We start from the raw sequence: 26,487 nt of genomic DNA on the forward strand, positions 1-26,487 counted from the left end.
AGGGCTGGGTGTGAAGTACAGACAGTACTCATTTTTTTACAGAGCAGTTCTGCAAACACACACACACTTGCTCTCGGCCTCTGGAGACAATAAATCCGTGTCTTGGGAGAGCACCGTACTTCTTGGACTTGTCAGCCTCTACTCTTTTTCTGCACTTACCTGTCCTTCAGAAGCCTCACACACTTATTTTTAAATATGAATGGGAAAGGAGTTAGTGGCCGTGCCTAAAAGGCTTGCGTTTCCTTTCTCTCTTCTTTTCCCCCTAACTAGTAGCAGAAGCGGCTGCCATGCTTCAGAAAGCTTAAGTTCCAATCTCGGGGAAATCAGAGCACATCCTTGGCCGGCTTACATCTCTGCTTGCAAATGACAATGCAGTGAAACCCAGGGAAGGAAAAAAAAATGACTTCTTTGCCTGGTGAAAACCTAGTAAGTAGTTAGCCTGACCCAGTTTTCAATAAGAGAGATTTTCTGATGACCCAACAGAAGTGACTATCTCTAGTCAGAGACAGGGAGGGGTGAATTTCATCTGTCATGCCACTGGAATGGCAGCCGCTCCCGGCTCTCTCCCATTCTGGGAAGGATGAGGAAGATGGGGCTGGCTTCTCCATGGAGGCAGAGTTTTCCTTGTGACTATTCCAGGCGGCAGCGTGGCACATGAGCCTCCAGAAGGAATTGTCTGGGTTCCATCAGGAATGCAGCAGGAGAGCAGCGTGTCTGGGGCTTAAGACCAGAGAAGAGGCACGCACTACTCGCTGGGGAAAGGCTGCGGCCCCGCGGGAGAGAGTCCCATTATTACCTCCCAGCTGCACGGACATTCCACGCGGCCGGGTCTGCCTGGATGCACGGCGTGACTGGCTGAGAGCTGGAGCCTGGGTTCTGCAGAAAAGCCGTCAGGATCCGGGGACATTTCCCGGGGAAGATGTGTAAGGACAAAGCTGTGCTGTCTGCAGCAGTGAGAGTGTCCCCGGCAGGCTGCAGCAATTCTGCCTTCCCAGGTCTTCCCATCAGCATAACAGGTAGAAGGTGGGGTTGGGGGAGCAGTCTCCGCTTTACTTAAGCTCTGTTTCTGTGATGCTGATGCTTGAAATGCATGTATTCCTTGTGAGAGAAAATGTATTGAGCCAGCATTCCGGGGGGTTAGGGCAAACCAGAGCGAGAGAGAGGGCAGGTGTATTGTTTTGGGTTTCTCGCCTCTTTGCTGCAGTAAAACTAATGGCAAGACGGGATGACAGTGCTAATTCTGGGGGTTTCAGAGGGCTTTACGCCAGTTCTGTAATGGCAAATGGGAAAATGGGATTGCTAAATGTTTTTCATCCAGGGCTCCAGGGGTGGGGTTTGCAGTGTCCAAGGGATGATTTAAAGGAATGGTTATAAAGTTTCCTGGGGGAGGGTTTTGGTTAGAGCAAGAAAGACTGGAGGTCACATGAGCTCACCAGATTTCATCTGTCGTATGCTTCTTCCTCATCTTCTAAATAAGAGCAGCTAGTGTTTCCATTGACAATAGTTAAGCTTGTCAGTATTAAGGTACAGATAACACTTTATGAAAAGTTTCAGAAGTTGATGACTTGGGAACAAACTTTTAAGAGTTCTGAGATTAGCCACGTATAACGCATTATGTTCAGAGGATATTGTCAACATTGGGGGTTTGGAGGAAGTTGCAATTCATAGTTCTTGCTTTTTCAGTGGAAAACTACTTAGGTTTAAATAATCAGCGTCCTGACATGTCCTTTGAGAAACATTCACAGAATGACTAAATAGAAGTTATACTGAGAGAAAACCAGGGAGAACAGGAGAATGGCACAGAACCAACTTGGGAAACGAGGCATTCACCATTTTATCCACAGTGACAATGCTTTTCAAAGATCTCTGTAGAAGAAGGAGCCATATGTGAAACGTGGAATTGCATCTTTTGGGCAATTTTCATTTATCTGATGGGTTTGTTTCTCATCTTTTTTTTATTGTAGTTGTTAAAGGTTTCATAAATTTACATGCATTGTATTTTATAAGAAAGAAGGTGTTTCAGTACACTCTGTCCTGTCCTTCCCCCTTTACACCTGTGTAAACTTACACAACTTTACAAAGCAAATGTACACACAAAAATACTAACACAATCTGTATAACACATAGAAATAAAGAGTCATTTCATCTTTGGTGCTTCGCTGATTTTTTATAGCAATAATCATGGCGCTGCAGTCCAAAGATTTCCAATATATAAATCTCCAAATCTTTACATAAAGCTTTCTATTAGGTTATATAAATGCATGACTTATCACATCTTAGCAAAAAAAAGCCCATCGTTTATAAACTACTGCATTGCATTCCTCCCTTTGAACATTTCTAGTGAAGTGCCAGAATAGTTTTTCTGTTTGTTTGTTTGCTTGGTTTTTTTTTTAGAATTTCCCATGTAATTTTCCTTAATGAAAACAAATTCACTTTGTCATTTAGAAAATTATTACATATTTGGTCTAAGCTTAGGAAAAAAAACATCTTGTGAAAAGAATGTAAAGTATATATTAAGTTGTTTGCATACTTTTGGGTTTTTTGATAAATAAAAACAGTAGTATAAAAGTAAGTTTGTACCCTTTTAATTCTTTCAGTGGAATGAAGAGGTTTATGAAGTATTTGCTTATTTATTCACCTATGTATTTATTTTAACATCACATTAATTAGAATACAGTAACATCAGATATAACTCAAGCTAAACATAAAAGTTCAACAAAGAAATCTCATCACCCATAAATAACAATCATGAAATTTGGAGACTATCATTGGAGACATGCGATGCCTAAATTCAAATAACAAAATGTGTGTGTATGTTTGTATTTGTGTGTGTGTGTGTGTGTGTGTGTGTGTGTGTGTGAGAGAGAGAGAGAGAGAGAGAGAGAGGAAGAGAGACAGAGAATGAGAGAGAACGAGAGAGAGAAATTTAGTAAGAATGGTTTCTTACCACACATCTTTCTAGTTTTTCACAAATAAGAAGTATTTAGATAATATGATCAATAATAGATAGATGATTTTTTAAAAGAATGCAAACTTAACCTACTCTTTAAAAAAAGTATTGAATTTAATTTCAGATTTGGATTAGACAGAAAAAAAAAAGAGCTGAGGTAAAACTGAATAAATTGTTAAATTTCAGATATTCATTTCTTTCCAAAGGAGATATTAGTTTTAGAAAAAATAACTCTAGAGCTAAGAACAATTATAAAAATATAAATAGTTTGAAATCATTTTTAGGATGCATGTTTAAACATTAAACTATTTCTTATAAGTTAAATTAGTACATGTACTTTATGATTATCTGCCTTACGCACACCACCTGAATTTTAATTATATTATCAGTTTTGCACTGAGATTTATAGTACTTATATTCTGGCTTAATTCCCACAGTCTTGCTTTAGACTTATTTCAAATTTGAAAAAGTTCGGTTCATACCAACAGGCTTTTATTACTCAGTTCACCATTCCAATATGCTTTATTTTGAATTTCACTAAGTAATCCCCCTTCACCAAAGAAACAGTCATAGATGCTGTGTTTTCTGTGATTTACACAGACCATTTCTTTCTTTGGCCTCTTGCATGGAAGACAAGTTATCTTTCTGAATCAAACTAATTTTTCCCTTTACACATTTGTTAACAATGCTGAGAACACTTTCCATATTGAATATTGCTGTGCACTGGTGTTTAGAGATGTCTGGAATTTCTGTCCTTGGATATAGCTTGTTTTTTTTCTGATGGATGTCCACATGATTCTTCATTGTTTTGCCAGAATATGTGTGGAGTTGGTCAGTCTTCACCAACTTTTCCTGAATATGGTATACCCCATTGATTCAAGATTGTTTTATTTCCAAAATTTTCTTACACTATATATTTGATTTTTTTTTTTTTTTAGGGCGTGGAGAGATTGTCCCTATATTGCTTTTACTTTTCCTTTCAGGATCACCAATTATGGTCATGTTAGATCTCATTTGTCTGTCTTATACATCTATCATATTATCCAATTCTTTTTTTTTTAAATTTTACACTTTCAGCTCACTTTGGTTGATTTCCTGAAGCTGTTTCTCCACATCTCTAACAGTGATTTCCAATCATATGTATTATAATATTATTGCTTCTAATGTAGCTTTCATTTCTGTAATGTTTTTATTTTCCTCTTTATTTTTTTATTCCCTCTTTCTCTTTTCCCCAATATTTTCTTTTAGCTATGATTTCGTTTTTTAAATATGCACAGAAAGCTGGTGTTTTAGAGATATTAAATCTATGTAAGAGTATTTGTCTTAGCACTTTCCCTAAACTGTGGCTAATTCTTGAGATTTACATTTTTCAACTGAATTTTTCTTTACTTTTTCCTTTCATCTTCTTTTGCTTTCAAAATACGCATAAGGGATGAATAGGCAGAGCACAGTGGATTCTTAGGGCACTGAAACAGTTTTGTATGATATTATAATGGTAGATACATGTCAGAATCCAAGAACGTACAACACCAAGAGTGAAGCCCAATATAAACTACAGATTGGGGGGAGAGTGATGTATCAGTGAAAGTCCAACAGCAGAACCAGGTACCACTGTGATGGGAGATGATGGTGGCGGGGGAGGCTGTGCCTGTGTGAGAGCAGGAAGCGCGAGCTAGCGAGTTTGGGGTAATCTGTATCCTCCTAAAAGTAAGAGAAAGATAAAGAACTTGTCAATGTTCTCCGATTCCCCTCTCCCCAAAAAAAGTCCGTGTGTTTTAGCATTGGCAGCAATGGAGGTATGCTTCACAGTATGTTTGGGGTTGTGTCCACTCATGCTTTGCATTGAAGGCAGAGGGTTTCTGTTTTGTTTGTGAACCCAACTACCATCATCCCCACCACCATCTGGTTCTTTCTCTGTGTTTTTTCTGGAGAACAAAGGAGGAATAAAAATATCTTTATTTAATGAGTTTTAAGTAAAATTCTTTCAATTTGGCAGAATTCTCTTAAATGGAAACTATTAGAAAATTAAATCTATTATTCATATTGGCAGGAGCAGTTATAGTTAAATTGAGTTTGTGTGCACTCGGTATTCTAATATTAAATATTTGTTATGGTGATGGTGTGACACAAGATACGCTGGAGAAAAGAAACACAGAGTCATTAGGCATTCTTTTGGCTCCTATTGGTCTTTAAAGATAAAATCTGTGGTCTAACTATCTTCCAATGAATCCTAAGGTAATTTATAGTGAATTTGGGTCCTAGTAACATAAATCAAAAATTTCATGGCAGTAGGGTGGATCAAAACTTACATGTAAAAGGTTTCCAATTAGAAGAATAATGAGTGAAATTACTTAGATGTTGAGATTGTTTAAAGAAGAAACAAAAGAATCATGTATCCTATGAAGTGCAAAACGAATGATCTCACTGGTAGAACCTGGTCCATTCTCTGTGTGTGAAGTGATGGAGTGAGGTTCTGGAGACAGGTTGCTTCTCTATATCCAGAACACATTAGCTCTGTGGTCTTAAGCATGTGACTCCGCTTCTCTGTACCTCGGTTTCCCCAACCATAATGGAGGTAATAGTAGCATTGACTTCATAGTATTAGCCAAAGGATTCAATAGGTTAATATGTGAAAATACCTTAGAAGAATGCCTTGATATTAATAAGCACTCTTTGTATTAGCTATTTAATCATTTTTATATTAGTATTATTACTTGTAATTCACACTATGTTTGTCTATGAGCCTAGGGATCAATTGGGAAAAACTAATAGAAAAGAATGAAAATAATGAAAATTATAATCATCATCTAATTAGTTATATTGGGTGTCTAGTAGAGAATTAAACTTAAAGGTGTAAATCATAATTAGACATGAAAATGGAGCTCAGGGAACATTGCAAGATAATTTAGAGATGTTGGTCTTCGGGTCCATGTAGCTTAAAAATAAACATCCATTTCTGTAGCACCAAGCAACCAGATCTGCTCAAGAAAAGGGGTTTATTTAATTTGCTGATTATAAAATCAAAGCACAGAAAAACAAGACAAAATAAGCTACAAGTCCTTTCAACATAGAAAAGCATTACAAAATGCTTATGCGTTTCTTTCCTATTGTTACTGAGGTTTTCTATTTTTTAAATTAGAGTTTTAATGTGCTGAAAAAGTAATGCAGGCACCTGGAAATAACAATAAAATGTGAAACTGTGGGAATGATACTAAAATAAAAGACGAATATCTTCCCACACATTTCCAGTCCCATTTCCCAAAGACATTTTCATCCATTTATTTTATTGTATTTCTTGTTTACTGCCTTTATTGGACTCATCCAGCATTCTTTATTCACTTTCCCCCAACTTTTACTAGCTTAAAAATTATATACTTTATTACATTTTACTGAACAGAAATATTTTAACATAAAATATAACTTCGTATTTTTAAATAAAGCTAATGATAATATATCTGTCCTTTTCACAAATAGGACAATGACTTGTTTAAATTTCCTTCAAGATATTTCTCTCAGTGCCCATGTTTCTACAATTGAATTCTCACTTTATTTCCAAACCTCTTCCACTATTTTTTGTTAATGTTTATCTATATTTATGACATATTTTTCTGAGTTTTTTATTTACTTTTATTTTTATTTTTGGCTACATACACATATCTTGCGGGTTTCTGTCCTGTGCACTGAAGACTATGAAAGGTCATTCTAGAAACAGTATTAAACTGTCTTAAAATTACTTATTTTACTTACATTTTAAAACAATCATATAGTTGGTTATAGAACTCCATGTTCAGCAATATTTTTTTCTCAATATGTTTTGCATATTCCATTCCATGATCTTCTGCAATATAATTTTGCCCGTGAAATGACTGCATATAGTCTAGTGATAATGTTTTTGAAGATATATTTGTCTTTTATTTTGGTAAATTTTAAGAATTTCTCTTTGAATTGATGTCTTTGGGTTCACTACAATGTATATAGGTGTGAATTTTTCCCATTTAGGCCTCTACAAGCTCCTAAATCTATCTTCAATTCTGGAAAGTTATCTGCTACTTTATATTTAATCTTGCCTCCTTTCCATCTCTTTATTTTATCTTCAGGGTGATCATTAAGTATTTGAGTCTGCTTCTACTCTTCTATCTTTGACTTGTTTTATACATTTTTTAAATCAGCCTTTTTTGAGTTGCATTCGGTGTGAGTTCCTCTGATCTGTACTTCTTACACTTCTTTTTCTTTTCAGAAAATATTTTAATTTCTGTAATTTCTATTGTTTCTTTTTAAAAATTATCTTCCTATTCTGTTTGTGTCTCACACTTTCTCTTCCATCCTTTAGCTCTTCAAAAAAATTTAAGTAAGCTTACTTTCATGTTGAATTTTGAAGGTCTGACTATTTTTGGATTTGGGGGATGGATTACTCTAGTACTTGTGTCTGCTGGATCTCCCTCATGGTGATTCATCCTTCCTGGTGTTTATGATTTCCTTTTATGACAAATCCACCATCAGCCAATGTTGCTTTCCAAGAGTGACCAGCATTATCTGAGTTGTGGGTGAGTGACCAGGAGTGACCAGCTTATCTGTGACATTGCTTCACTTTTGCCTCTAAAGGGGCTCGATTATTTTCCTGCTTTAGACAAGTTTCTATGTTAATTTTTTGTGCAAATTTACCTCACCATACCGATGGAATGAATTTGGGGCCTACAACCAAGCTTGGTGCTCCAACTACCTCTTGGAGACTGTCCACCAGATAAGCAAGATCCTTACAGCCCTCCCATTTCATGCAGGGTCCGCTTTTCTTCAGTGCATTCCAGCTTTACCACCTTCTCACCAGGCTAACTTTGAGTTTCTCTCCCTTTTAGGGCCTCTGAACATTTAACTTTCTCATTTACCACTTTGGTTTTGTATATTTCCTAAAGGTTTTCCATGCTTCCATAGCCTGTCATGTGTCCAATGGAGATGTCCTCCACTATATTGCATAGTATCAAACATCCTTGTTGACTGGAATTCCCCATCTGCTTTTCATCTTTTAGGAAGTCATCAAACATTCTGACTAGCTGGGGTTTTTAGTTTTTTTTTCTGGTACTCTTATGATTTCTTTGTAATTCTTTTGGTATGTTTTCTATTGGATCAATGGTGCTGAAGTGTGGAGACATACACTTATTCCAAAATCTTGAACCAAATTAAAACTAAATTTAGAGGTTTAAAAATAGATTTTTCACAGAAATTAAATATGGTTCCTTTTCTTAATTTTAAGTAATTCACTAGAATATCACATCAGCTAATAAGAAATGGTTAAAGCCAATTGTATCTGTCTTTCCACTGGTTCCACAAATATTAATTTATTTAATTTACTTATTAAATTTATTGGGGTGACATTGGTTAGTAAATTTATATAGGTTTCAAGTGTATATTTCTATAATACATCATCTATATATTGCATTGTGTGTTTACCACCAAGAGTCAGTTCTCCTTCCATCACCATATATTTGACACCTTTACCCTTTTCTACTTCCTCCTCCCTGCCTTGCCCGCTGGTAACCACTAAACTGTTGTCTATGTCTATGAATTTTTGTTTCTTTCTTTGTTTGTCTTTTGCTTTCAGTTTTATATCCCACATATGAGTGAAGTCATATTGTTCTTGACTTTTTCTTTCTGACTTATTTTGCTTAGCATTATAATCTCAATATCCATCTACGTTGTCGCAAATGGCAGTATTTCATCTTTTCTAGTGGCAGAGTACTATTCCATTGTATATATCTATACCACATCTTCTTTTATTTTATCAATTTTTAATTGATAACTTTTAATTAATTTATATTGGGAAATATTGGGGAACAGTGTCTTTTTTCTAGGGTCCATCAGCTCCAAGTCATTGTCCTTCAATCTAGTTGTGGAGGGTGCAGCTCAACTCCAAGTCCAGTCACTGTTTTCAATCTTAGTTGCAGAGGGTGCAGCCCACCATCCCATGTGGGAATTGAACCAGCAACCTTGCTGTTAAGAGTTCGCGTTCCAACCAGCTGAGCCATCCGGCCACCCCTCCGGCAGCTCATGGCACCTCATTGTCTTCAATTTAGTTGTAGAGGGCGCAGTTCACTGGCCCATGTGGGAATCGAACGGGCAACCCTGTTGTTCAGAGCTTGTGCTCTAACCAACTGAACTGTCCGGCTGCCCTACCACATCTTCTTTATCCAATCGTCTGTCGAAGGACCCTTTGGTTGTTTCCATGTCTTGGCCACTGTGTAAATAAATAATGCTGCAATGAACATTGGGGTACATATATCTTTACAAATAAATGTTTTCAGATTATGACCCACAAATATTGATTTAACTTACTAAAGTGCGTGGGATGGGTTCATCCAATGAAAGATTATGCCAGAGAACACTAGAATTTAGTTAGAAAAGCTGACTGGTGGGTGTTAATAGTTTATATATTCTTGGGGAGTGGTGGCTGTATTAAGTCTTTATGTTTAATGGTGTGCAAATTCTTAAAATGTAGAGGCAGTTATTCAAAATATTTGTTAGCACAGCGGTTCCTAACGACACAGTAGAGCTGAGTGCTAACCAGACCACTTTTCCTTTAGATGGCCTCTGCTGAGTGAAAGTAATCATACTGGATGGCATTTTAAAAAGCATTTTTTTTCTTTCTTTTTCTCCCCTTTTAAGGCAGGAAGACTCAAACAAGTTATTTTTCAAAGTTCCTAGTAATTTATTACTATTGTGTCTAAGAAGCTAAAATGGACATTTTGTTTCCAATGCTTTTATTTGAATATTATTTCAAAGTTTAACTCATTTGGGTTCTCTTACGTTTGTCCGACGGAAGGTACATGCAAGCTGTGCATGAGACTTGTGCAGTGTCTTTGTCAGTATCAGGCGAGCAACAGGCCTGTTAGAATCAAATGCTCAGCAAAGGAACATAATTTCCCTGTCTGGCATCTGCCCAAGTCCTCCAGTCAGTAAAGAGCATGAAATGAAAGCAAAGGTCAGAAGTCAGATATGCTGCGAATTTCCTATCCACTGATATGAGGTGAAATTAAAGAAAGTCCTTAACATTTGTTGGGATGAAAAGGGCACAATTACTTGAAAATTGATGTATGGTAATTTTTTAAAAAATTGTAACATGAAGATGTTTTTTAGGCATTTAACGCTGTCATCAAATTCTTAACATGCTGAATTGTGGCTCTATGGCACCGACAGATACACTAAATCTGAAGTTCCTATATATAAGTTAACACAAAACTGTGTCTGCAAGAGTTCTCTTCAAACCAGCACAGTGGTTACAATATGTATATGTGTTTTTCAGAGGTTCCAACTTTAACTTGTTATTTTGTGCAAACTGTGTCTGTATGGTCTGTAGACAAGAGAATGAGGCTCCTGTGTGTTTCCTGTCAAGACGGGGGGAATTTTTGTGGGGGAAGCTGTCTCTTTGCTGATTTCACTCCAGTTCTATCTTTTGGGGTCAGAATCTCCCTGAAAAAGAGTGGATTAACAAAAAATAGTATCTCATACCATATACATGTCCACATAATTTTCTGAACACATGTCCCAACTCCTTTACCTGAATGTTATTCATTTTCATCAAGGAAATGGTACTTGTGGTCTCACAAAGATGATGAAATCTGTTCAAAATTTGCAAACTACACCAAATTTCTTAAATAATTTTGGTAAATTACTCTATCACAAGTGACAGAAATAAAAAGCAAATAGAATATTATTTATTTTAACCCCTTTTTCTGATTATAAAAGTTAGATACATTTATTACTGAAAATTTGGAAAATGCAGAAAAATATACATTATTGATTATCTTGTCACTCAAGATATGGCATCCTTTCAGTCATCTTGTGTGTGTGTGTGTGTGTGTGTGTGTATGTGTGTGTGTAACATACAACTTTGGGGCGAATCTGTAAGTTATGTTTTATAACCTGTTTTTGTTAATTTTCAAATATTACCAATATTCTCCTAAAATCAAAAGCTATTCCACCAGCTGAGTGTGCCATAAATTTACTCAAACCAATAATCTATAATCAGAAATTTAGCTTTTCCAACTATTTACTGCTTAAGAAAAATGTTAAGATATATATATCCTTGTATCTGAATCTTTCACATATGTCTCTGATTATTTCTTAAAAAACGATTCCTAGTATTACAATTTCAATGTCAAATGATATTTGCTATATTAAATACGTCAGTGTGTCTGTTACTGAATTGTTCTCTGGAAAGACAACTCGCGCCATACTTCCAGGCAGATGAATTCCCATTTCCCAAACACTTGTAAACATTCCATTAACTGGAGTGTTTTAATTGTAATTGGTATTCATTGTAAACGTTCTCCCATTGATTAGCAAAACAAATACACAAACTCTATTTTACTGTTGCTCTAAATCACCGGTTTTTCCATAACTGTGGGCTGAATATTTCCTAGGTGTTTGGAACCTTTGTGTCTGCTCCTTTTGTTAAGGTCGGCCCATACCCTTTGCCAGTTTTCCCACTGGGATTTTCCATATTCTTATGCTCATGAAGTTCATCATACATCATGGAGATGACCTTAATTTTCATACATCTAAAACTTTGTTCCAAGTTTATACTATATTTATCTCATTGCATTGAAGCACGAAACCTGGTGAAATGCTGTGTTTCCCCGAAAATAAGACCTAGTTGGACAATCAGCTCTAATGCATCTTTTGGAGCAAAAATAAGACCGGGTCTTATTTTACTATATATTATATTAAAATAGTGCTTATATTATAGTAAAATAGTAATATAAGACCGGGTCTTATATTACTATAATATAAGAATGGGCATAATATAATATAATATAAAATTAGACCGGGTCTTATATTAATTTTTGCTCCAAAAGACACCTTAGAACTGATGGTCCAGCTAGGTCTTATTTTTGGGGAAACACAATGTATGAAATACTATCTGAAACTCAGTTTCCATATGTATACAGTAGAGTCAACACCTGGCTTGGCTTCCACAAATTCAGAGCATGACATGAAAACCGAATGAGTTAATGTTTCCACATATACTTTTATAAGTACAAGTGATATACAATGAGTGTTCTCAGGATTATTGCTATTAAATCAGTATTGGACTGAGCATGTCCACCAGCTTATTAATTTAAATGAATCTAAATTAATAAGTTTGAAGTTACCTAAGGACAGAGGCTGCTTTTCAAATTTTAGTTCCAGCACCTAATGGAGCTGGTTCTGGCATGTGATTAGTGCTCAGTAAATGCTTGCTTCATGAATGTCGTTTTTAAATATACTAGAGAAACATAAATTTAATTACATCTGTGCCCATTCCAAGCATGCTATTAGAATGTCACCTAAATCTAAGGGTGTAAAAATAGTGCATATTAAGATGGTAATTCATGTGAAACTTAAATTTATGTCTCTGCCCTTGGCAAACACGGTAATCCACTCTATGATGAAGCAATCAGGAAATTTAAGTAGTTATTTATTACATCATTACAAATTGTATCTGACCTGTCTTTGGAGATTTATTCTGTGGGTGTTTCTGGGATTTGGCCAATAGGAAAAATCAAAAATGTGTACAGAAATGGTAACAGGAAGTAGGTCTGATGGTAAAACCTGTCTCTGTAAACATCACTGGATTCAGAAACAATTTATAAATTAAGGAGAGATAGCATATGTGCAAGGTGTGTGAGAATTTCTTCTTCAGAAATCTCAGAGAATGGAAGTACATGACTTGTTTCTCTACTGCTCAGAAGTTCCTATTATTGTGTTCACCTGCATTTAACTTCATAGCACTTCTGTTCGTATATGATGCTATTTTACCCTGGAGGAAAATAAAGAAATGAGGTATTTGGCTTTGCCAAACAGCATTTTAGGAATGAATTTTTGTTTGATTTAGACCTGCATACATTCACACTTTGCTTGGCGTATGTAATAATAAAGACAAAAGCCATCAGATAAACATGTTTTACTTTTAGTTTAGAATCATGGCACTTATAAAACAGGTTATGTTACAGTAACAAACAACCCCTAATTTTTTTTTTCTTTAAGCAAGAGCTCCTGCTAATTTTATTCAATGATTTATATTCAGGAAATATCAATATAATCTACTTTAAGTAGAGACAGCACAGACACAAAGGAGGAATCAAACATCATTGTATGCATGTTGCTAAGTACACTCACATTTTTTTCTAGCTTTCTTTAGATATAATTGACATCTGACATTATGCAAGTTTAAGGTATATAACATAATGGTTTGAGATATATATATATATATATATATATTGCAAAATGATTACCGTAATAACATTAGTTAATGCATCTGTCATCTCACATAGTTAACTTTTTTTATGGTGAGAGCTTTTAAGACCTGCTCTCTTAGCATCTTTCACTGTTATATAACAGTGTTGTTAATTATACTCACCATGCTATAATTACATTCCCAGAATTCATTCATCTCATAACTGGAAGTTTGTACCCTCTGACCACTTCCGCCCATTTCCCCCACCTCTGCCCCTGCCAAACACCAATCTTCTCTCTCTTTCTACATGTTTGTTTTGTTTTTGGTTCCACATGTAAATGAGATTCTACAGTGTCTGTCTTTCTCTGTCTGACTTCACTCAGCATGATGATTTAGAATTTCATCCATGCTGTTGCAAATGGCAGGATTTCCTTCTTTTTTATCCATTCATCCAATAATGGACACTTAGGTTGTTTCCATGTCTTGCCCATGGTAAATAATGCTGTTATAAATATTGGGGTGAAAATAATGATTTTATTTCCTTCAGATATTTATCCAGAAATGAAATAGCTGGATGATATGGTAGTTGTATCTTTAATTTTTTGAGGAACCTTCATACTCTTGTCCAAGGTGGCTGTACCAATTTGCATTCCCACCAACAGTGCATGGGAACAGCTCCTAAATCTTAGGAGTTTGAAGCAACAAAGATTTCTCTGTGTACATCTCTGAGGAAGTTCTCCTCCATGAAAAAGCTCAGTGTTGCAATTTCACACAAGCATGTTCTTCCTCAATTTTAGAGAAGAATGTTCTAGCGTCTCGCAGTGGCAGTGAAATGCCTCCACCTAGAAGTGATACATATTTAAACTCACATTACATTGGCAAAAGCACACCGCTCAAAGGAGTGAACAAGTGAAATTTCTTATGTACCTGAAAGAGGAAAGTGAGCAATATTAGGAGTAACAATGAGATGTGCCAACCAGAAATATTCTCCTGCCCCTTTGCTCACTGATACAGCTCCTTCAGTTGTGTTGAGCAATCTCACTCACGTCAGTCTTTTGTTTTGTTTCATGGGGATGCATTTTCACTCTCCGTGCCTAGTAAGGAATGGATACAGAGTATGATTGACTTTATCGTCTGCTCAGCACTAAGCAGCCCTCTCATTCATTGCACTTTCACTCATGCATGATTCATTCACTCAGTAGCTATTCCTGTGGATGTCTACCCACCCTGGCCCAGATTCTGGGGTATCTGGGCTTAGAGAGGTGTGCCTTGTCCGCATGAGTCTTAGAGCATTTCGAGGAGATATATTTCAATTAAATCACCACATAAAATATCACCAGTGCTAAGTACCTGGAACAGCAACTCCAGGTACCATAAGAACATAAAATGACCAAATCAGGAAGGCCAGGGAAGACTTCCACGGGGGAGTGGTGACAGATGACCAGCTGGTTGTGAGAGGAAAATACTCACATAGCAGGAAGGGCCATGGCAAGAATGGAAGACTGAAAAGGCAAAGGGGAGGTGCAGGTGTGTCAGAGGTCCAAGTGCCAGTGGAGCCAAGACAGGTAGGTTAGAGGCTGACCAAAAGGGCCTGCAGCTCATGTTATGTCCTTGAGCTTTCTTCCTAAGAGGAGCTATGGAAGATGACTAAGAATGAAGGTAACAAAGCAGTCATCCATCTATAGTGGCAGACACTTCATCTTCATTATTCAAATGTCTGGCATCGGGCGGGTATGGACATCAGGAAGTGACATAGGTGGGGGCAGGAGGGTGGGGAGGATCAGCCACCTATCTGGGGGCTCTTTGCCCTTGAAAACAAGGAGAAACTTGTTTTAAATTTCACAAATTGTGAACTGTTGTTTGGTCCACATGGTAACTTTTTCACACAATCGTCAATTGAAACATTAAAAATAAATAAATAAACAAACAAATAAATAAATAAACCAAAGAACAGTTTACTAATTTTAAAAGTATAGGTCCAAAATGGAAAGTTTGGAAAGTATATAAAATAACAATATAGAACAATGAAATCACAAAATAATACATCCTTCTAAAAATTACTCCTGAATATTTCCCTAAACCTTTATGTTTTAAGAATAATGAGTTCTAATATTCCCATTCTAAGCTAAAACTTTATTAAAAATACACACAGACATGTAAGATTCTCACTGATGGAGAATCGGTCAAGATGGTCATCACTAGCCCCTCGGTCCCCGGACGTACAGGCCACACCTCCCTTCAAGGGTGTCGGTTTCCTTCCGTTTGACTCTGCTCTGGACTCGTGACTTGTTTTGACCAAAAGTAGGAGTGAAACTATGCTGAGCCTTAGTCCTAAGAGACAGGAGTGTCCGCTTTCACTTTCTTGGCACCTGAGCACCGTGCCATATAGATCTCATGGTACCTGCTGGAAAGAGAGGGTTCTAACGTCCCTGGAAGGTGAGATTCCACACAAAGAGAGCAACTGCTTGGAGAGAAACAGGCTCCCCAGCTGAGAGTCTGGGTCAAGGTGTGCACGAGAGGCTCTCTTGGTTCTTCCAGTCTAGGTGTGATGTGAGTGACCCCAGGTGACATTACACAGATCCAAAGAACTGTCCCGTGAACTCACAGAACTTTGAAAATACTGAATTGTTTTAAGAAGCACTTTTTGAGGTGGTCAGTTATGGAGCATTAAATGAATGAAACAATCACTGGGTCAATAGTTATAGGGAAAATAAAATTCTGAGAGGGTCTTCAAGTTTCCTACTTTGCACATTGCAGACCCCAACTTTATGTGTTTCTATTAAAAATATGTGAAGACTTACATGGCACAAACATGTCTCCGAACACTGTGTGTGGTTAACTTTGGACTTCCAAGTCTTCAAAATTCTAAACTGTACAGCAGACCAGGAGAGTGAAAAAAATGGACGGGAAATCTCAGTTAGATTCATTTTCACCTCAGTGTGCCTTGTATGTGCAGAGTTGGTTACAACTTGAACCTAGATCAGAATATAGAATGTATGTGCTGACTTTGACCTTTGAGGTGGAAAAAAGAAGAGTCATGCAGGTACCCAGATACCCGTATACTCAGAGTCAAGGACATAGATGACGTCTTTTCATTCTTGAAAATCTCCTTACATTTCTTAAATGACTTTTTAATACACGGTGGACTTGAATGTCGTTTTTATATCAGGTTATAAATATTGTTGTGTAGAGGTCTAACCAATGGATGTTATATATGTCAGAACAATTTAGAGGCGAAAATGTAGTAAAAAAGACATATTTTTTAAGCACAACTTCTGGTGACCACGAATATTTCCACGTAGATTTTTGTTTTGGAGCATGTTTTGCTAACATACATCCTTCCGGTTACTAATGATGAGGATAATAGTAAAACAACATCGAGTTTCTTGGGTGTTACAATATCAGTAGGTAAGAGAAATTCAGTTGATAGCTACTTTTCACATGACAGTCAGACAAATGACCGTCCAATATATTATTACATACCAATTTCCCTAAAAGTTCCATTATTTATGGGAGGATGAGATATGACATTGATTAAATGTTCTGTATAATTATGATATGACTACGTATTTATTCGTAGCAAATTCAATATTCGAAGTCATTTGAAGTTGCCAGTCATTCGGTGTCAAAAATGCCACTTTTCATTGTGCATATTGTGAGAGGGCAAAATAAGTCACCTTTCTGCTTAAAGTGAGATTGCTTTTTAAATGTCTCATTAATCACATTTTAGACTCCAAAAAATCAAAACGAAATGGACCAGAATTTGAAATTTTCCAGGGTGGTAAACGCTGAGTTGGTGGGTAACGTTTGACGCTCCAGGTATGTTGGATTTCAAAAGGTGATGTGCTTTGCTCCATTCTATGGCTTTTCAATTTCTATGCAAAGTGCTAATGTATGTAATTAGCATGATTTCAGAGTCAGGACCCAAAAGACAGGCAAACAACTATAAAGGGTTGTGGTCCAGCCACATGAGAATAATAGGAAATTGATATGGAATTAATTGAGCTGCAAAGAGTTTACTGAATGAAAGAAGTGAGGTGTAACCTGGATCGAGGTTGCAAAATGGAATCATGTGAAACTATGGAACAGTGTGAAAATCCACCTCTATCTGAAGGGTTGAAACTTGGAGTCTCCAGTGATTGTCAAAATATAATAATAATTGAGGTTCGGGGGTCTATGTGAGTGTTAGGCAGAAAATTACCGAGGCATAACGCACAGCACCTACACCCTGTCCTCAAGTTTGTACCCCACAACCAAAAAAAAAAAAAAAAAGTTTTAACTCAGTTGAGGAGGTAAAACTCCTTAAAGGGTAAATGTCTTCTAACACGAGGAAGTTTTAGAATGAAATATAGAGACAATGACATAAGTCAAACCCATGGTACTAATACCTTCGAGTCAAGTTTAGTGTTGAGAGTGTGCTCGTTAGGACCATGTCTGTGTGTTGGTGTGTAAAGTGCGCCTAATGCTTCCAACTCTGAGGACCCTCTGCCCAGACTTGTATTTAAATACCTGATTTTAAATAAGTTTAAAAGTAAGAAACTCTAATTAGTTTCTTTTTACTTTTAAAAGAGGTTAAGATTTACGACTGTATGAGGTTAATATCACAGATTCAAATACTTGGAAAGGATTCCCTTGTTACGGTCCTAATGTTGATTGGTCAGATCTTTAAAACACTTAAGAACGCACACTATTTCAATTTTACAAACGCCATTTAAAATATTTAAAGAAATTAAGTTGTCAGTGGGCCTCATTGCCCAAGTGTGTTTAGTCTCTTCAACGTGAAATACTTGAACATTAATCACGGCCGAAAGTGGGGAAGATTTTACTTATTTCACTAAGATCATAAAAAGAATAATAACGATGTAAATTAAGCTTGACATTTTAAGAGGGAAACAGCATTTATACTTGGAACTCTAATAAATTGGATATTAATTTACGATCCCCAGTGAGTGCTGAGACCCTGAGTTCCGTGGACACACACTTACTTGCCCAGGACTGCAGAGCAGGTACCAAGCCTCAGGTTTTCATATGCAAATCCAGAGGCTGTGGTTTCTATATTCATTCTCAAAGACAAAAGGTTAGTTTTCTGTAGGTGTGTGCAAAATTTTGGAGTAAAATAATGTAATGTTCTGAAATAGTCTATAATCTTTTACTGTTAATTTTTTTTGTCGAAAACCTAGGAAGTCAAAAGAAAGTAAGAACTATAGTACATTTAAAAATGTCAAAATAATATCAGTAAGATAATATCTGCCATCGTTTTCTTCTTCCCACTTAAAAAATAAAAGTTTACCTTTGTGGCTGCAGTTGTCCTGTTGCTGTTGACTTTTGAAAATAGTGTAGTTATTTTGAGTCTCTATTGACACTGCATTCTATTTAGAATGCATAATGATGGGTTTTACATTATTTATTGCCTCTAAATAGATTTGAAAGGAGGATCCAAGTAATATCTACAAAGATAATATTTTTTATCCTCCTTTTTAACAATTTTGATGATGATCCTCTGAGATAAATCCAAATGGAAAACAAACAGACCCATATTTGTACTCATATGCATAGACACGCTTCATGTTGGTATACAGTGATATCAGCATCTTGAAAAAGGAACAACCAACGCATTCACTTTTGTCCAGGCCTCCTCTCACTCTGCCCTTGTATTATAATCTTTTTAAATGTTTAATTATTTTCATATATATCTCTTCCAGAGAGGTCCTCTGTAGCTGTTTTCACTAGTAGGTCAATGTTAAACTACCTACGGATGGTGTTATGTTGTGAATTGTCTAGCATTGGAGCTCTTGCTTATCAGCTGTGCATGGATCTTGAATGCTTCTCCTGGCCAGGATGTACCCGACAGCGTCCTCTTCAGGAAAAGTGCTCGCGTTACCCACACGTGATGTTTCCATCAGAGGCGTTCAGAAGGCAGTGAGCAGTGCCTTAGGAAAACTGATAGAAGAATGATCTTTTAAAATAGTAATGTCAGAAAAATAGAATTGCTTTTTGATTTAGGATATGTAAACATGCACTCTTATTAAAAGATTGATTTGAGAACACATCCAACTCTGAAACAATAGAACCATAGAAAAAAAAACTTTAAAATATATTTTTTTTATTGAAGAAACCACATAAAGCCAGTGTACCATCATGGGGAAAGTAGGTACTTTCGAGATCATTGTCAAAAAACAAAAAATTACTCCTTGATTTAGGATCCCATAAACTCATAGAAAGGTGTGAGAGGCTGGAAGAAATCAATACATCCCTACTTCTTGGAGGGTAGCTGTCCACGTATTCTAGCCTCTGAGCATTTTTAAAATAGTCTTTCTCAAAGCTAGCAAATTTGGGAAAAACACATTCCTTTTATAGACAAATCCTGCAGGAAGGTGACGTATCTCTTAAGGGTTCTGGTAAGGTTTTCACTTCACATTCAGCAGCGCTGAGGCTTTCTCTGTGTTTTCTACTCTAAATTAGAACTGGAGAAAATGGTGAGCAGGTTGACAGTGTGGTCAGGATTGTGACAGAGGTGAAGCTGGAACTGCGAGTGGTGTGAAGGTGAGTCCTCCTGGGTCCTGCCCCAAACGTACACTGGGTGTCCCATCCTCTACTTTGTCCTGCAGTTGTGAGACAATCCGAGGTCCTTGGTCTTGTGACAGACTCCACCCTGTACTACTGGTTTCTCGGAAGGGGCAGATGTGAGGAACTCAAGGTGCGAGTCTGGCACTTCTGGGTTTGGATCCTGGGCAGCTGAGCCACTTCCCGGCTGGTCCAGCTGGGCCTCTCTCTTCTTAGTTTACCCACTGGTAAAACTGGGAAGTAACAATAAGCCGATGTCCTGTGGTTGTTTGCAGAATTGATAGATATTAGTGAATCTGAAGGTCTTAGCACAGTGCCTGATAAATCGCCATTCCTTAGTGAGTTTCAAGTGCTATCGCAGCATTTACATTCATTCTAAATAAAGACATATTGTAGTTGGCAGAGGGCAGGTTAGCCCCTGAGGACGCAGAGTACAGTATTTGTCTCCTCTCTATTATAAATGCGTGATATTCAGTTCACATTAGGGGTAATGACCAGAACAGCTACCCACTGTATCGAGTCGCAGGCATTTTCCTACGTTCTTTACATAGACCGACACATTTGATTCTCACAAAACTCTAAGAGATACGTGGCATCATTCCACATTTTACAGATAAGTAAAATGAGACCCAGAGAGGTGACATCCAACAGCCATTAAACAGTAGGCCAGAATTCCACACCAGCCCATCTTTTGCCCGACTCGATGGTTTTACCCTCAGAGTCTCCATTCCCAAACTGAAAACGAAGCCACCCCAGGGCACCCCAGGGAACTCACAGAGGCATCGCAGGGTCTAATTAAATGTTGCAGAGAAGCACTCCGGTGTGGACGCCAACTGTGAGGTACATTGGTCTCAACGGCACATCACACCGTTTCCTTCCGATATTGAAGCTGGTTTCCAGCATTTGCTGTGATAAGAGGAAAATACTGCGTGAAGATCTAAGTACAACAGGAAATCAGGCTGGGCACTCGTATTCCACGGTGTGAGTTGTGCTCGGTCTATCGGTATACTTGCCGTAAGTAAAGGTGGTTATTTAAAAACGAAATAGAAGTATCATTTTTCCTTCCAATATATACACATGATATTTTTCCAGCAGCCCCTAAGTTGTAAGGGAGTCCTGGAACTGTGAGGTTTTTCTTTTGGCCGAGGGATGCCACGAAGAAGTCCTGAGACATGCGGGGACATGAGCACAGGGGTGGCACCCACCACATATTGTTGGCCCCTCCAGGAAATCTGTATTTGAAATTTAGGGATTGGGTCAATCAAACCTCAGCACGCCTAGAATTTCTCAGGTACTTGCAAGATCCCTTCTCAAAAAACTCACAGCAAAACAGGGCAAATAGACACAAAGCTTTATAGGAAAGGACGGTGTCAAGAGGGACCGATTCCCCCAGGCAGGTCACATAAAGATTCAGAAAGGCCATGGCGCGGAGGCGTGGAGGACGTTTTCCTGGGTGGAAAAGCACCCACATGAAGAGGTGCATGAATGAGAGATCAAAATGACAGCGTTTGTAGAACAATGGGCGTAGTGACCGTGGAGCCTCTCTAAGTGCACTGCTCTCCCTAAGTACTGGGTAGGTCCCAGGGGTGCGTCAGGCGCCGGTGGGAAGGTGAAAATTCAGTTACTTTCCACAGGCTCTGACACCCCTGGGTTTCCCCAGGAGGAACTGAGTTCTGGTGAGTGGGAGGAGATGGAACTGGAAAGGAAAGACAGCTGTGGAAGTAATATATTGTCTTTAACCTCTAAAGAGGCAAGGGCCTTGTAGAATAATAAGTACAGGACCCAATTCCTTTGGATTAACTAGTAACCAAATGTATTCACAAATATTGATATTATTCAAATTAGCTTCATTTCACCGAAAAAAGATGCTGAAGGTTTGTACGCTTCTGCTGCCTAAATGAGAGGCATATGTATATTTTTCCAGAATCATGACTTATTTAGTTTATAGTCTAATTATTGGTTGAGAAGATAAGTAAATAACAAATTATCATATGAAAAATGTGAGCTTGGGAGTAATTAATGTAATAAAATAGATTGCTTCATATGTGACCAACTTGGAAATTCTAGGAAAAGGGCTTGATTTCTGAAGAAAGGTAATAACATTAAAAAGTCTTAAGGATTAAATTGAGATAATTAAAAATGTTTTCAGCATATAGTATTCAAATTCAGTAAACAAGCGCAGTGAGTGTGGCGGAACGAGACTGTTGACTGTCTTTTGCCCTACTGGTCCTAGGGCATAGATCCGGGTGGTTGGGATGCATGATAACCCCGGCATAATCTAGGAGTATAAAGGAAATTTCAAAAATAATATCATCAGTTTCTTCTTAGAGATTGTGAAAGCTTTTTCATCCAGGAAAAGGAGGTTAAGGAAAATAAAAGGGTGCAAACAATGTGGGACTAGAAATAATTTTTCAAGTGTAAATTATGGTTGCTGAAGTCAAAAGAACAAAAATGACAACAAAACAAAACTACATTCTGCACAGTTGTAAGATGAATTTGAGGGAATGATCCAGAAAGGAAACTAGAAATAAAACTAAGTTGTTTATAGTAGACATAAGATAAGAAAGTTAAAGAATAAATCCACGAGGAACAACATCTTAGGGAATTTCTAAAACGTAGACAAGAAAAAAGTGGAGGGCAATACTATAAAATCTATTTTCACAAAACTATCCCAGATGTGAAGGACAGAAATCGTGGATTCAAAGGACTCCTCTAATGTCCAGCCCAATGAGTGTAAAACCCCAATCTTGGCACAGTGTGGGTAGCCAGGATAGCCTAAGCCAATAAAGGGGGAAAATGAAAACTTTTTCGTATTCTGAAATAATTTGACATTTACTCCCTGTAATCAGACATCTAAGGACACGCCCCAAAACCCAGGACAGACATGGAGTCTAAGGAACAGGACAGCCAGCAGGAGAGAGACCAAGGGCTGTCCCTGAAGAAAAACCATTTTCTGGGCCCAGAGAAGAAGGGCACCTTGGAGTCGTGTGTGAAGGGACTCCGAGGAGGGCTTGGGGCCATGCAGGGAGTGGCCGGGTCCTCTTCCAGGACTGACCACGAGGACAATTGCAGCAAGTGGGTTAGACAAGCATTTTGAAAAGCAAAGACTTCCACGCCCACAGATGCTAAGACCACAAAGGAAATGAAGCTGTGGAGAAATCCTAGACTCTTCAAGAAAATGAAAATTGTGAAAGAAGGAAAATGTGCTCATGCTATTTAGATCTGCAGTAGACGATATTTCGATAGTCATAATCATGAGAACAGCAAATGCAGACTTACAGAAACCCCAAAATAGAATTGAGCTGGGCGAGCTGCGTAGGGCAGTATCGATGGAAGAGATTGTACTGTCACCTGTCATAGCTGGATGCCAGCGGAGAAAGCTAAACCCTGTGATCAGGATACTGCCAGGACATGAAGATTATTTAAAGATAGGAGGTAAATGCCAGCAGGAGCAGATGAGAGACACAAAGTGGATGCTTTTAGGGGTTAAGGTAAAGGGGAGGTCTGTATTTTTCTTGTTTTTTTGTTCCCAGACTTCTAGCACCACTCAGCTTCTTAAATCTATATGCATGCATTACTTTGATAAGAATATACATTTAAATAAGAAGAAAGCATCTCTGACATATTTGGAATACAATTTGGTGTTTATAAGATTGACGAGGCAGAAGAACATGGCAACCTGAGACGCAGGAAAGGCGAGAAGCCATGATCAGAATGGTAGGTCCTGGTCAGGGACCCGCAATATGTCTGAGAACTAAGAGCAGAGATGCAGTGTGGCATCGGGGTGGAGGGTGAGGCCTGGGCTCCACCTTCCTGGCTTTGTACTATGGACGATCCACAGCTTGCTGTGTGACCTTGATCAAGTCATTTAACTTAAGTTTCTATATCAATTTCCATATCTGAAAATTGGGGACATTAATTTGTAGGAGACGAACCCACATCCTATGGGCAAGCCTGTACATTCACCACAGATGCCAGCGGAGAAGCCACACTCCCACTGCCAGCTCCTGTTTGCTCTGTTTGGTCTGAGTCCCCAGGAGCTCACTCAGCAGCTGGCAGGCAACCCAGAAGTGCCGACCAGAAGCGCCCGGCGTTCACTGTCCTCAGATGGAGGAAAGGGGTGGGTTAATAAAGACGCCATCCTCTCCGTCCCTCCACGTGACACTCCCACAGGGCACACTCTGTGGTCCTCAGAGCCTCTCAGAGGGGCAGGGTGACCTGTCCGTCCCGCAGCTTCACGAGCTTTCCTCTCTTCTCTGTCTCACCCTTCCATCCTCTCACCGGTGCTGCCTGTGATCAGCTTCCAATTAAACGAGACTGCTGTAGGGTCTGCTGTCCAGGAGAGCCAGTCTGGACAGATACCCATCCCACGTCCTCAGGAGGGTGGAATGATGCAGCCCACACAGACAGAGGACTTGACACTGCTCCAGGCTCCCAGTCATGTTCCCTAAGGGTCATCACTAACCCATTATTGTCACTACCACTGCTATTGCTAGATTATGAGGAAAGTGCATTTGCACCCATTATCAAGCTTAGAATTATCCAAAAGCACACAGAATGGGAATTAAAACTATGAGACTTGCTTATGAACTGAATATGTGGGGGTGAAAGGGTGGTGCTTTGAATGGCTCCCAAATATCTGGCTCATGATTAATGTAGTAGTCATGTCAGTAAACAGGAGGAAGAATGGCGGTATTGCCGCTTTATTCCAAATAAAATTGCCTCCTGCAAAGAAGTAAACAGTATTTTAAATGCACTGAGAACATTATTCTTGAGATATTTGAATATTGATGTAATACAGGTTTGAGAGAAGGAAGGTGAGACGATTTGGTCCAAAATTGGGTAGCAGTGAGAACACTGACCCCAAAACCAACAGGGTAGGGATTTCAAGTCCTGCTTTCCTAAGTGTGGGAAATTGGACGTTCTGCGTAGCTAAGTGACTTGCCCAAGTTTCACAGTTCACTGATCCACAGGTCCTTAGGCCCATAATAGAGTACTTTTTCCCATGATTTTTTTCAACTCTCATCCTCATTTGTTATTCTCCTCTCTTCCTGAGGTTATGGCTAGTGAACAGGTGGTCAATATGGGTAACAAAATTGCTGGAAGGATGAATATTTATTTCTTTCCCAAGCCAATCCAATCATGTTGTTTTTCTCAAGTCAAGTATTGGTCACTTGGTCTTTCCTACATTTATGTCTCTCTAATTCATAATTTAATGGACATTATTTTGGCAACTCCAAGAGACATCTGAGAATGAAGTTTAGCATTTGCATTGTTAATGTTTTCTGCCAGACTGAAGACCTTGTGTTAATAAGATGGCTGCTTTCCAGTTCCTCTGTAGAAAATATCATTTCCCTCTCTCCGTTTTCTTTTATTTATAAATGTAATCTCTGATCCATAAATTCATAAGATGAGAATAGTGAGTGGCTAGTTTCTTATAGGATCATACATAAAGGGTCAAATTCACTGATCCATCTCACATCTTTCCACCCACTTAGGGAAGGATTTCGGAAAAAAAGTCACCGTGGCAGAGTGAAGGATGGAGCTGTTGGAAAGTGTGTCACAGCCTCTTTCAGATTCCCTCTGCCAAGTAATTATAATGTGAATTTTAAAGCCAAACTCTGAGTAAGGTGATAATTTCAGTCCTTTTTAAGTCAGTAGACATCAATCATAATATGAGTATTATTTTACTTACTTGTTGATGGTCTGATTTAGCTTTTGGAATGTTAGTGTCTAGGCACATTTGAGGAAAAGAATGAGTAACATTAGAGAAACTCTGTCTGTGTGTGTGTGTGTGTGTGTGAGAGAGAGAAAGAGAGAGAGAGAGAGAGAGAGAGAGAGAGAGAGAGAGAGAGAATGAATTCCAAAATCCAAAGAGAATGCCCCCTTGGTCCAACTTGACTCAAAGAACACTTTCAACATAAAAATTCCATGATCACAGTGTTTATTTACACATTTTCAGATACTTGTATTATTTCTTAAAAGTTCTGAGAAATGGTTAAACTGAGTTGTCTTATTACTAGGTTCTGAGAAACTTTGAAAAACAGTGTCAGCTGAACAGAGTGTGTTGGAAAATGTAAGGTTTGTAGCAAAAGAACAAAAGCCAACTACCAGCCTTAAAGAGAATACCAAATGTGCATAAACACATGAACTTCAAGCACTAGATAAACATATTTTTCCTTATATTTCTACCCTTTTCTTCATTTATACATTTTCCTTTATTCCATCTTACTTCCCTCAAGAAATATGTATTTTAGTCAACTTTGAGCTGTAATTCAAATATAATGAATATACGTGTTTTAAGTTCAATGAGTTTGAAAAATGTATATGTCCATGTAACGTTCCACCCACACACATCAAAATACAGAGAATATTTCTATTGCCGACAAAAGTTTTTTCATGAATTTTTTGAATCAATCCTACCACTTCTCCTACCTACAACTTCTGACCACTGCAGACTATTTTTTTATCTGACTCTAGGTTTTGTATAAATGGAATCATACAGTATGGCGCTCTGTTATGCTTGATGTTTAGCTTAGCATAACATTTTTGAGATTCACCCTGTAAGTGCATGTATCTAGCTTTGTTCCTTTTTATTGCCGGGTAGTAGTCCATCATATGGATATACCATAATTTGTTTATCCATTCACTTACAGATAGATATTTGGGTTACGTCCAGTTTGGAACTATTTTGAATGGAATTGCTATTAACATTTGTGAGCAATTATTTGGGTAGATATATGTTTTCCTTTGCCTTGGTTAT

The 26,487-nt window shown here is 37.9% G+C and overlaps 1 protein-coding gene across 1 annotated transcript in view; it reads left to right on the forward strand.

Moving 5' to 3' along the window:
- The first annotated feature begins 344 nt into the window (after positions 1-344).
- CNTN6 (contactin 6) overlaps positions 345-26,487 on the forward strand; it is a 249,377-nt gene continuing 223,234 nt past the window's right edge. Inside the window, 1 exon segment of the mRNA XM_033131532.1 lies at positions 345-1,016. The gene's annotated coding sequence lies outside the window, so the exon portion shown is untranslated.

This window comes from Rhinolophus ferrumequinum, chromosome 17 (assembly GCF_004115265.2).
Source record: "Rhinolophus ferrumequinum isolate MPI-CBG mRhiFer1 chromosome 17, mRhiFer1_v1.p, whole genome shotgun sequence".
Classification (NCBI taxonomy): Eukaryota; Metazoa; Chordata; class Mammalia; order Chiroptera; family Rhinolophidae; genus Rhinolophus; species Rhinolophus ferrumequinum.